Here is a 13,035-nt window from a genome sequence, read left to right on the forward strand (position 1 = left end):
CAGCTGCAACTGCTTAAAATAAGAAATAAAAAAGTACTGTAAAATGTGCAGCAGGAAAAGAAATGACGTATGTTTCACACCAGACATAATGAAAACAAAAATTAAATGCCCTTCTATGGATGATGGTTTTGCATTTACGATTTGCAGAGTTGACTTTGATCTTCCATCAATGGCATGGTTCCAGGTATGTGGATTTGGATAGAGCAAAAGGCCATGACAGATTCTAAATTGGGTGAAAGGACACATATATGTTAGAATAAAGGATTTTTTTGGTGAGTAGGGTGACATATCTGGGGTATAGAATATGGTATAGGAAAGATGCAAAAACATTCATTACCTTAAAGAACTTTAGAACGAGAACAGAGGAATCCGAAGAAGATCGGACCTACAGGAAGTGATTTGTCAGAATTCGAGTTAAGGGAAACACCCAGCGAGTATTGCTTTTCCTCAAGAGCGAATCATATGACGCCAGCAACGCGTTGCATTAGTGAATAAAGGGAGGAATTCTTCAATAAGAGGAAAGGTACCTCTAAAAAGAATCCATTCTAGGTATCTTCCCTGAAATAGGAAGAAAACTAATTGGGCGATATGATGACGATGATGGGAGGATTCTTTAAAAAAATTTAGATAGGAAGATGATAGAGAATTTTCCTTAGATAGAGAGGTAGCATGTTAGAAAAAAAGTGATGCTTTTTTGTCCTTAAAACGTGTATAGAAAGATGCGTCTAAAATTCCTTTTCAAAAATTCTTTACAATCGCTGCTCTTTTTCAGATGAATCCCGGCAAAAGATATCAGGACAAAGTAGTAATTTTCATAAATAAAGCGGTTTTTGTTACAAGTGAAATATGTATGAAATATTTTTTAAACGCTGTTGCAAAATTTATTTATACAAAAATTGTGTTGACAGAAATACAAATTTATAATTAATGTTTGTATAAAAAGAAGATAACAAAGGGAGAGTTCTTGCCGCCTTTGAGTATTTACAAATCTGTTACCATTTGTAAGCGGGTGAGAAAAACGTAAGGAGGTCTCTTCACTTCCAAACACCTGCGCCAACCACTTCATGGCTATTTAATTGATATATATACACATATATTGTATATGTCTAGGGACGGTGCATTATTACGTAATAAAGACTTTTTTTAAAAAACTCTGTATGTTTAATTTCAGTTAGTAATTTTTCAGTTAGGATTTGTATAAAACTTTAATACATTTCTTTGCTCAACGAAAATGAGCGGTACATGAAAGCGTTTTAATATTCTATTTTTTACCGTATTTTAATGAGAAAACCTTTCTAGCGGGGAGGGCCAATTCCATGATATATTAGGTGACACATTAGAGTCTGAGACTCAAAGGCAGTAGCGCTTCCTTTCGTTCTAGAGGAATGACTTTACAATAGTAATACTGCTAGAAATACTTGATTTGTTGAGGCAACTGCAGTCATAAAGATTCATTAGTATACATATTTAATTTAATTCCATATTTGGTGCATTATTTTTGTTAGAAAAAAAAGTTGAATATTATTCAGTATGTATTAAGTCTTGTGCTTAAAGTTTTTAAGTATCACAAATCTTGGGAGATTCTAAGCGTCCTACTATTAAACATTTAAAATCTAATCCTTCCGTAGCACCATCTAAATGCGCCCGCTTAAGTCTAATTAAAAACAAAAAACAATAACTAAAGCAATATAGCTTATTTTAAAAAAACCTTAAAGTTAATACAAAGACATATTAGCTAAATTTAATTTACTGTACTGAGATGCGAGATTTTTTTGAGCTGTTGATTAAAAATTAATTGATCCTTTTTTCAACGATCTAAATTGATTTGGCTTAAAAATCATTTAACAGTTTTTACACAATAGAAAAAGATTAACATTCTTATCCAAAAAACATACCAGCACTGAACTATGTTTGAAATTCCCATTTTTAGAAAAAAAGTTTGCTGAATTCAATCAAATACAGGGAGAATGGTTTTTTATCCAAAGTAGGTGATCGACCCTCATGTATTATACAATCTAGCATTGGCCTTAATACTAACTAACAAATATCAAAACTGCAACGTTCCAGTGAAATTAAGAGGGCAGTTCCACTTTTTCCTACGGTTTTTATATTAGATTATCGGGGTGGGACGTATGCTCCACGGCACCGCAGCCAAAAGAGGCTTATTGTGCCATCCCCTTTGGATCTAGTTGATGAAACCTCCCCTACTAAAGAGGTATAGGACTTTCCCTCTAGTTCTTTTTGCGCTAATATCTCTTTTGGTTCCAATGGTTTTTAACTTCTTGCTCTTCAAAATAGAACGACCCAACATGTACAATCTAGGATTAGTCTTAATTTTAACTGTCAAATACCAAAATGCAGTATTCCAGTGAAATCTGGAGGAAAGTTCCTCTATTTCCAGTAGTTTTTAGTTCTTATTTTTCAAATTAGGTCGATCTTTCATGTATAATCAGGCATTGGTGTTAAAATTAACTATCAAATACCGAATGAGTACCTTTCTAGCAAAGTAGGGGACTGTTTTTTCTTTTTCCGATGGTTTTTACTTCCAATTTTTCAAATTAGATCAATCCTTCAAATTCAATGTTTGTGGTAATATAAGCTATAGTTAATACATCAAAGATATATTAAAGAGTAATAATAAAGTTCATTAAATTTAATTTAGTCAATGTCATTCGACGCTTTTTCAAGACATGCATGCGCCCTGTGTTTTATCAGACCTTCTGGACTCATTTCCATTGTGTTTAACTCGCTAAAACCTTTCCATTAAGACGTTTTTCCAGTTTAATTGGTTGTAATCTCGTTCTTTAAAAAGCGAAAACAAGAACTAAGTGAGAAAAACATAGAGATGTACGGAGTATAAATATTCAACATTGCATTTAATTACCAAGTGACTAGAAGTCGTGGACAATTTAATAATAAATTAAGCGTTTAATAGGGAAGTCGACACTAGCAGTTTAAAAAACCAAAAGATTCTTCAAAATAAAATATTAGAATGTAATCTAGTTTAAAATAATCTATTAGAATGTTAATATAAATAAAAGCAATAGAAAAACTATTTTGTATTTTTTTTTATCTAATTAGTGTTTATTTGAAGGATAATATTTTTATTTCATTTGCTACTTTCTTCGACCAACGAAATGTGTTCTTTGCACGTGCTTTTTGCCACTCTTTTCTTGACGTTGATGAAGTAAATATAGCCTTATGATAAAATACATACTTGAAATAATAGATAAGTCTAGAAATAAAAAATAAATAAGTTGTTAGCATTACAGGTTGAGAAGGGAACATTATAGATAGACTCTATCTGGACAGAATATGTATGCAAATAAAGTTGGTGGCGCCAATAGGAAACTAAGAAATATGGATAATTATCATTTTGTTAAGGCCAATCGAGGGAGTGACTGTCGACATGTTAGTTAAAGAATATTTTTTCCTAGATGGTGGTATTCCATTTTTTTTCGCAACAAAGAGATCCTATCTATGTAACAAACGATCGTCAGAAATGAAAGAAGAGAAACGAGAAAATAATACTACGCATCATTAAATGGAATAATATTTTATTTACTATTTTTGCCCCGCCTTCTTCCATGGTAATAAAAAAAAATGAGGTTGTACCCTTGATAAACCGGCCATCATAACACAACCTCAAGGATTTTTATACACAATGGCCGGATTTTTATTTAACTATATACAACTTTTACATTTAAATTGATGTTTTATGTTAAAATAATGGCATAAATTAATAATGCTAGGAATCTTGTCCGATCTTCGCGAAATATAGTTGTAATTTGTACTAGTGTTAAACAAAGAGCAGTAAAGTTTCTTTACCCGTTCCAATGCCAAATAGTGACCCTTCATTTGGTACCCAATCGATCAGTAAAAGTAGTTTTGAGGGATGCGTTTGATAGCGAACCCTCCGTAATATCATTTCTTTTTTCTTTAAAATGTTTTCTAATTCATTGTTGCAGATTATCTGCTTAGATAGTGTTACATTGTTTTTATGCATTACCATAAATGTTCATTAAACCTTGGAGTTTTAGCTGTAAAATGCAGTTAATACAACAAATAAGGGTCATTCCATGTCAAATCAACACAAAAAAAAGACCATTTTTGACCTCACCATCTCGGATTTTCTTGAAATTTGGCACATGTGTACTATTGCTATAGACTTGGAAAAATATGAAATTTTACTGTGATATGTCAACTGGTTTATGAGTTACAGGGCTGTAAAGTTGCCAAAAATGGGCTGAAAAACAGGGAACCCCGTGTTTTTGAATTACTGTAGAAGCTTTCCTAATTGAGCTACAGACTTGAGATTGGTGTCATTTTATAGCATTTATAATGCCCTTTCCTGTGATATGCGACACCATGTGGGTTAGGATAAATAAAGTTTGTTAAATTTAAATTTTAAATTTTTTAAAAAGTACATAATTTAAAATTTTAAAATTAATTCCATGAATAGCTAGTAGTGTTATGAATCACTGGGCAAAATATTAATTTGGGACGACAATGGCTTCATTGTTAAAAAAATTTAAGACTAAAGCTCCATTTCATGGAAAATATATTTTAATAAAATTAAAGTAATAAATAAATTGAAAATAGTAATAATGAATCAGTGAATCATAATTAATAATTATTAAGATTTAAAATATTGATTTTGAAATCATTTTTAGAATTAATAATTATGATTACAGTAATTAATCATATTAATTATATTATTTTAATGAAATTATGCAGTTAATCAAATTATACAAAAATAATTCAATTCAATATCTTTGTTCAAGAACAGTCTTCTTTGGCTGAGATAACAGCCTCTTTAAGTTGGTTTAAGTCGGCAAAGGGCCTTGTGATGGCGTATGGGGTTCGGTAACGAGACTGGCAGCTCGTGCCAGTTTGCAACGACCCTATGAAAATCAAATCCAAACTTCACTACAACTTTTTGAGTGGGCAGTAGAAAACATCACCAACATAGACTTTGCATATTCAACCCAGGAAGACTGTTGAATCTGAGTGTTTTTTAAAAAATCGGTTTGCTCAAGCATTGGCTATTAAAGGAACACAGCAATACCATGCTTTCATTCCCTGAAGTAAATCCAAAATATTGGTTAAAAACTTTTCTATGAACTCAGAAGCTTGCGAAATGGAAGTTTCAAAATTCCGTGATAAACTAAAATTAGCCGACAAATCAGGTTATATCAGTGTAGTCTATAAAGAAACTGGTGGCTTGGATATGTTTTAGAGAAAAATGAAGAACTTGATGAAGTAAAAGTAACTTTTCTTCATCCAGCTGGACCCTCTAAATTATCTCGCATCCAAGAAATGCCGATATTATTTGGGTCTCAGTAGTGGATGTTTTGATAAAAATTGATCCTGTGACTCTGACTGGAAGAACTTACATATGTCCTACTAGAAAGTGATACATGTCAAACAAATGAAGCCTTTTCAAGCTTAAAATATTAAAGAGATCCTATTACTTAACAGTATGTTTTACTTTGGACTTATTAGTGGAATTATTGTAAAACATGAATTCAGAGTTGAATTAATCGGATTGGAGCTTTAGTCTTAAATTTTTTTAACAATGAAGCCATTGTCGTCCCAAATTAATATTTTGCCCAGTGATTCATAACACTACTAGCTATTCATGGAATTAATTTTAAAATTTTAAATTATGTACTTTTTAAAAAATTTAAAATTTAAATTTTAAATTTAAATTTTACAAACTTTATTTATCCTAACCCATATGGTGTCGCATATCACAGGAAAGGGCATTATATATGCTATAAAATGACACCAATCTCAAGTCTGTAGCTCAATTAGGAAAGCTTCTACAGTAATTCAAAAACACGGGGTTCCCTGTTCTTCAGCCCATTTTTGGCAACTTTACAGCCCTGTAACTCATAAACCAGTAGACATATCACAGTAAAATTTCATATTTTTCCAAGTCTATACCAATAGTACACATGTGCCAAATTTCAATAAAATCCGAGATGGTGAGGTTCAGACCCCGTGTTGATTTGACGTGGAATGACCCATAAGTGAATGATTTCTTACCGATAGTTTCTTTTTGGGCACTTATTTCATTTCCTCGATTACTGCCACTTGAAAAAAAAACCTTCCTTAAAATTTTGTTCCAATTAGTAATTTGGTGGATTGTTAGTTTGTTTTTCTGGGTGGTTATTCTGACACAGATGATTGCCATTTTTTGTTGATTATAACAAGCTCAACATGTTTATGTCTTTTGGGTGATGGAAATACTTTTAAAGCTAGAGGGATGGCAATATTTTTTTAAAGACATAATCTGATTTTTCCCTTAACGTAGGACAAACATAGGAGTTGGCAGTTAATTGCAAGCAACTAAATTTTAGTGAGCAAGATAATGTCTTCAATAAACAGTAACAGATTGTAAGGTTTTAATGGTGCAGGTACTTCGCACAATGGGCAAAGTTCTAAACAAAAATACTTTGAATAAATCAAAAGTGTTTGGAGTAATTTCTGGGTAGGTGTAAATAAATACACTAAACAAATTCTATAAAATGCCTTAATCGCCATAATAATAAGATGAAGAACAACTTATGTTTTTTTCTCTTTTACAGTTTAATCTTTTTTATTTTTTATTTCATAGTGGCAAATCATTATCCTGTCACAACTTTGAAAGTGTTCCCGTTCTTTTAATAATTAAAAGAAGGTCGTACTTTTTTCTTTTTTTGAAGTTAGTTCTTTATTTCATTATTAAATCATAACAAATGGTTCATTAATAAAAGAATAAATAGAAGGTTCTAGATTTTTTTTTTTTAGTTTGTATCTGTTATGGCGTCATAGCTAATGCTAAAGAAGGGAGGAAGTGTGAAATCATTGTGGATTATTATGACTATAATTTTGCATTTAAATCCTACACGAGGGTGTGCCGTCTTCACACTATGTGGACACTTATTTTGACAGTTACTGCAAAGATACATCGCTAGCCAATCTTTAGCCAACACAAAATTATACAATGGTGGCGAGCAAGCTTCTTTTTTACATCATTAGAAATTCATGTGCAAATTCTATAAATCAATTCTATTACATTATTGTGTAAATTTCAATTCTGTATTTTTATTTAAAAAAAATAAAATTGAATGAAATAAAAATAAGCTCCATTACGTGATATTTACCAGCCCGCGGATGTCCTTCATTATAATTTTAAATTTATTTATTCACCAGATAATTTTTTTTTTAAATAAAACTCTTTCATCCACTATTTCTGATGTAATCCCAACTCAAACACATTTCTTTTTTGTACTTTTTATTTTGTCTGCTCTAGGGATTTAAATCTGCATTGAAATGGTAAAAACATCTTACATGATATATGGCTTTATTTCTTTAATTTGAAATGTTTAAAGGAGAAATTTCTTAAATGGATTATTGATATTTAAGTGCACATTTTAGTATCAATTTACACAAAATAACCAGTACCTTTATTGTTATTTTATCTTCTTTTTTTTTTTTAAACATGTTTAACTCGGCAAGATTATTTGAATAAAAAATAAATAAAAATTAAATATTTACGTGACAATTGGCAAAATAATGTTTAAACTACAAAAAATATTTAGGTAGGTATACTAGTACTGAACAAGTGAACAGATTTCAATATATAATAGGAAAAGAACCCCTTCCATTGACAACCTAAATAGTTTTACTTATCTATTCCCCCTTTGGAGACTTCATGTCTATTTCCTGGGAAAGCAAAAAAGCTAATTGATTTTCTACCCAAAAGCTGTGGAATGGATGTGTTCAAGTTTTCCTTTTGGAGGTTTTGAGAATATTTGATGATACTGTTGACCACCAAAACAAAATGAGGTAATCTCCATAACCTTCGAAAAGATCGTATGAGGAGGGACCTTAGGGAAAAAACAGGACCTTTTTTGAAAACAGACGCACAACTCAAAGGATCTTGCAGCGCATAATAATTTTATTAACTTTAAGATGAGCGCCTTGTGGCACAGAGACTGGGTTAAAATATGGTCGTTATAAAACTCTTACTTTACCTAAACCTTAAATCTACCCGCCCACCACATTAACTCTCAACCTGCCAGAGTCCTCTTATTGTACTTTCTTAAATCAATGTGGCACAGATATCCTTGAATCTGTCTCTCTCTCTCCAATACATCTGTGCCAAGTATCTGGCAGACACTTGAACAGTGAACCTCGAGAAACACTGTTTCAGTATCGCAGAGCTAGCACTCACTACTCCTGTCCAGCTATCTATCTCGTTCAACAGGTTACGTGAACCGCAACAGTGTCGTGACTAATTTAACCCTTCTATGTTCCTAAAACCAATTCTGTTCAAATTAATTAGTTCTAAAATATACTTTTTTTAAATCTCCATCATCTTATTCATATTTGTTTCTCGCATTTTAATTTCGGTATTTACTCTAAAAAAAGGCTGACACCCGTTGAAGGCCGATGTACCTGCGCTAGCTATTCCTTTTCATTGCCAGTACCCTGTCCGTTCATATCTCGTTAAGTCTTTTGACTTCGCAGTCTAACGACTTGATTGTGGTTAAATAACTCATCAATATTTTTTATTGTCATGATTGTAGGATTTGATTTAAATTTTTAATCTGTACAAGAAACAAAACAAGAAAGAATTACTCAGGCTGATATAATAAATAATAAGCTGCTTAACTACTGGAAAGGTGTAAAACTTTAGAATAGGAGACGTAGGGCTAAGTAAATAGAATAGAGCCGCCATAGAAAAGCAACCTCTCATAATTTTATGAGATAATCAAAATAAAGAGATATCTTTACTGCAGATATACATACATAGATAGCACCACAGGCATCTTCAGTTAGTGAGTGTACAATCTCAAGTGCAGTAATTCTTTTTATTATTATTTTATCCCATAAATCTTTTCATAGAGGATTTAAGTTTTCCTCTGTGGTTATTAACCTTTATTTTTTGTTTGTTTTAATTTGCTGATTATCGATTTCACAGTCTACAATTTAAAATAAATTATGAGTTTTCATCTGAACATCCGCTTTGATATTTCCAAAGTCTATAAGATTTTTATTTTTGCATTCCTCAAAAACGGGAAAGCAGGAGTCTTAGGTGCTACTATGAGACAAGAAAATAAGGTTTTGGATAAAATCGGACCATCAGAAGTAAAAACTATTTAGAAGTACATATTTAGATCTTAAATATTTATTTGAAACATGTTTCCAGAACAATTTGGTTTAGGGAATTTCAGTGAGCGTTAGGAGGTTAGGCCTTCCTCTACTGTGCCATTACCGTTGCCTAGCGAAATGTACAACTAAATATGAGTATTAATCAAATGAATTTCTAGATTCGAAGAAAATTGGCTGCCAGTGCAAGTGAGACTTCACTGAATAGAACATTTTTATTATTTTTAGATTTTGTTAGTAAAAAATGATTTTATTTAAACTTTCCATAGTGATTACAAAATACAAATTTACATCTTTTACTTGAATTTTTTTTTTCCTGAAAATTCGATTAAGTTACTTGTGAAAGAGAGATGGGTAGATTCCTTCCATCATTAAATATGTATAACTCAAACATTCGTAGTAGAAATTTTGGGAGCTGGAACTTCAAAAATAGTAGCAAAATAAAGTTGTGAGAGTGTTCACACCAGAATCTTACCCTTGGAACTACTCCGCAGAAAGCAGGAACAAAAAGAGCGAATCTCGTTCGCGGATATGTAACTTGAAATAATCTTTTACTACCCTGCTGTACTTAGTCGCCTCTTAAAAATAATATTAAAAAAACAAAATGAAAGCGATAAAAGTGGCAATAAATAATAATCTGGTTTGCTACATAAATATAAATATGAAAATGTCGGTAAAGAAGTACAAATCTTAGCAAGATTTTCTATTTCAGTTCTTCTCTTCATCGTATTTTTTCTTGACACGATATCGGTATATTTTATTTTATTTTTTTAATAAAGAAAAAGTTAAAATACGTTTATAAATCATTCGATAATGTTCTGACAAGTTAAAGCTTTTAATACCAAATAAATGTAGATATTATCCTATGTCAAATGTCTTTTTAAACTACGAAAAAGCGAACACTACATGTAACATGTTTCAAAAAAAAAAAAAAAGCATAACTGTAAATAATGTTAGAAGTGTGGTATCCATATCCGTAATAAATCTCTATCATATGTTTTTTAAGTTAATATCTCCAGTTCGCAGTCAACTGGACATGTCTAGCTTTGCGTGCAAAATGTATGCACCACAAGGATATTTCAATAAAAAGTAGGTAGATTTCTAAATAAGGTAAACTACTTTAACAAGGGCAATTTTTAAATAATAGGTACCTTTATTATGCAAGGTTAGGTAACCATAAAGTGAGTTTTACGTTCAATCACAAAACAAAAAGGTAAATAGAAGAGAATAATAGTTTATATGGTCACTTTTAACGTTTTATTAGTACGTACGGACAGATAATAACATGTCTAATTGTTATTAGATGTTTCTAGGGTTATATTCTGTAAGTAAAGAATTTTGCATAATTACAGGAAAGATGTATGTATATCTGAGATTATAGAAATAAAGTTTGTCTGACTTGGCAAGCCCTAAGCGCAAGGTTTCGATTTAGGCTGACATGATCCCTGAAGAATGTCAGACCACTGACACTCGAGAAGCACTAAAGAAGAAAATATAGTTACTTATAATAATAAATTGGGATATTTGGTTCTAGTGTAATAGTTTTGATCTTCTATTTTGAACAAATTTTGACCTTCCATAGATTTCTTAAACATTGCGACTACTGTAACGGTCGTCAATTTTGCCTTTTTGCATTTAACCAGTCTATTGATAAGGTTATTGAGTAAATGCGGTGACATTGCTGTGATTTTTCATCATAGTTTTGTAAGATAAGTGCTGCTCACAATTTTAATCTTAGCAAGTGCATGTATGTATATATAAAATGTGTAACGAACTGTACAAACCTACGTAAATTTTTGAATAGTAATATATATATTTTTTTAGTCATTTGGAGCATAAATTATTTGTATTACCCTTGATTGCGGAGGTATCTCGCATCACGGGTCCTCCAGTCAGATGTTTTTATATGCATCTGAAACACAAACAGAAAATATAATTTAACAAAATATTTTATACCCTGGAAAAATTGAAGTAGAAAAGGTTTTCTTTAGAGTATCAGTTGTCGTTCAAAAGATGTTTGAAGGAGATGTAAGGGAAAGTAAAAACCTAAAATAAATAAAGCATAAGGATTTTCAGTTATATTGCGTTGAAGAAAAATCATTTGACATTATTTTTTTAATTAAGGAGAGAATTATATGCAATTAGCAAATGGTACATATTTGGTTTTTATATAATTAATATAGATTAACGATGATTTACTCATTTATAACATGATGATATACAGGCCTACTAGATGGTCTGTAACGAATGTAAAGAACTTAAGAACTTTTTGGGAAATCATTTTAAGGAGAACTTAAGACTTATAAAAAGGAGAACAGCAAATGAAAGAAATAAAACTATTGAAATCTACAGATAAATCTAAGGTACAACGTTGATTAAACAAAAAAAATTAAATGATACTCTCTTTTACCTTAATTTCTTTTAATTTGTGCTGAACATAGAACTGGCAATTATGTGGAAAATAAAGAGAAATATTTGATCAAATGTAACATTCACTGTTTATTAATTACAGTTAATTTGTTCATTTTAATGTTCTTTTTGTCAGTTCTTAGAGCATTTTATTTTCATTTCTGTTAAAATGAAACACAGTTGTTCTTAAGATTACAACCTTACATGATCTTTTTTTTTTACATTGAGTAATCAAAAAAATAAAAAGATTTGACATTTTTGTGTATTTTACATTGAAAATCCATAAATTAAATAAGTATTTGCAAAAGGAATTGTATTCCTATAAGTAACACAATAAAACAAAATAATTATTCTTCGTGTACAATTATCGAATATTGTTCACACTCCTACTCTACTTGACAGATGGCACTACCGTCTAGAATTGAAAAAGGGATGCTTATAATCTTACCTAATTTTTCTCATACTTAAGTCTTTGGAATAGAATATAAAACAAATATTTGCAATCTTAAAACTTTATAGAAGGATCCTTACCATTTTATTGGGCCAAAATGGCACACTTCCAGTTTCAAATCTTGTATTTATTTTTAATCTTTGATTAAGAAGTTTTGACTACCTTCAAATTAATGATATTATTTGTCATTTTTTACTAGTACATTTTAAATCATAATGCTACAGAATTTGTCGAACTTGTTGAAATAAACTTTAGGCTGCTTTATTGCAAAATATTTTATGACACTAATATACCTCAACTTATTATCGTTTCCTTTTTTAACGACAAAACACCGAGATATGTTCTCAGTCATGCTCTAATATTCTCTTTTCAGCAGTTGATTTCTCCTTTGTTTTATTCCCTTAGGAGGCTGCAGCTCTACCATTCCTTCAAACTTCTTGCAACTATTTCAACGATGGATCCTCTATGTATTGTATAGGACAAAAAAAAGTCAAACTTTCGTCTCAAATCTTTTGTAATCTTTTATCTAACTATTATGGCAGGATTAAGTGCATGTTAGTTGGAAAAACCAAGAGACAATAACACAATTTTTTTTTTTTATAAATAATAGACTACCTCAGTGCTAAAAATAGTAAGCTATACAGTACATCTTTCATTTAATTGAATCCAGTTTAAAAGTTATTTTCTTTTCACAGCTTAAGCAGATTAGTTAAACTAGACTTAGCACAATAGTCACAGATTATAATTTAGTTAGTTATCATTATGATACAAGTTAATAGCTACCGTGTAGAACTTCGTTTACGCCTAAGCTTATAAGACTGACAAAAATAATTAATATTTTATTTTTTAGATAATCCTGTTTGAGTGGGGATTAGTGAGGCGCTAAAAAGTTATAAACAAATTAAGCAATATGCTAAGTGGGATGAAAAATAGAACGATCGTGTCTACTTATAAAATGATCAAGTAAAATAGAAGCAAAATGAAACTTTTGTGGTTATTGTGAAAGCTTTATT

At 30.8% G+C, this 13,035-nt stretch overlaps 1 protein-coding gene and 1 long non-coding RNA gene across 4 annotated transcripts in view; both read right to left on the reverse strand.

Moving 5' to 3' along the window:
- The window catches only part of LOC141451005 (uncharacterized), a 229,396-nt gene that overhangs the window by 13,128 nt on the left and 203,233 nt on the right, over positions 1-13,035 (reverse strand). For all 3 annotated transcript variants that reach the window (XM_074121995.1, XM_074121993.1, XM_074121994.1), the window contains one exon: positions 11,016-11,074. The gene's annotated coding sequence lies outside the window, so the exon portion shown is untranslated. The remainder of the gene's footprint in view (positions 1-11,015; positions 11,075-13,035) is intronic.
- On the reverse strand, positions 6,928-9,839 carry LOC141451003 (uncharacterized). The gene is made up of 2 exons (XR_012456491.1): positions 8,803-9,839; positions 6,928-8,600 (listed from the first exon to the last, which is right to left on the reverse strand). It is a non-coding gene; the product is annotated as an uncharacterized lncRNA (long non-coding RNA).

Source organism: Rhodnius prolixus, unplaced genomic scaffold (assembly GCF_049639745.1).
Source record: "Rhodnius prolixus isolate KJV_2025 unplaced genomic scaffold, Rpr scaffold_8, whole genome shotgun sequence".
NCBI lineage: Eukaryota > Metazoa > Arthropoda > Insecta > Hemiptera > Reduviidae > Rhodnius > Rhodnius prolixus.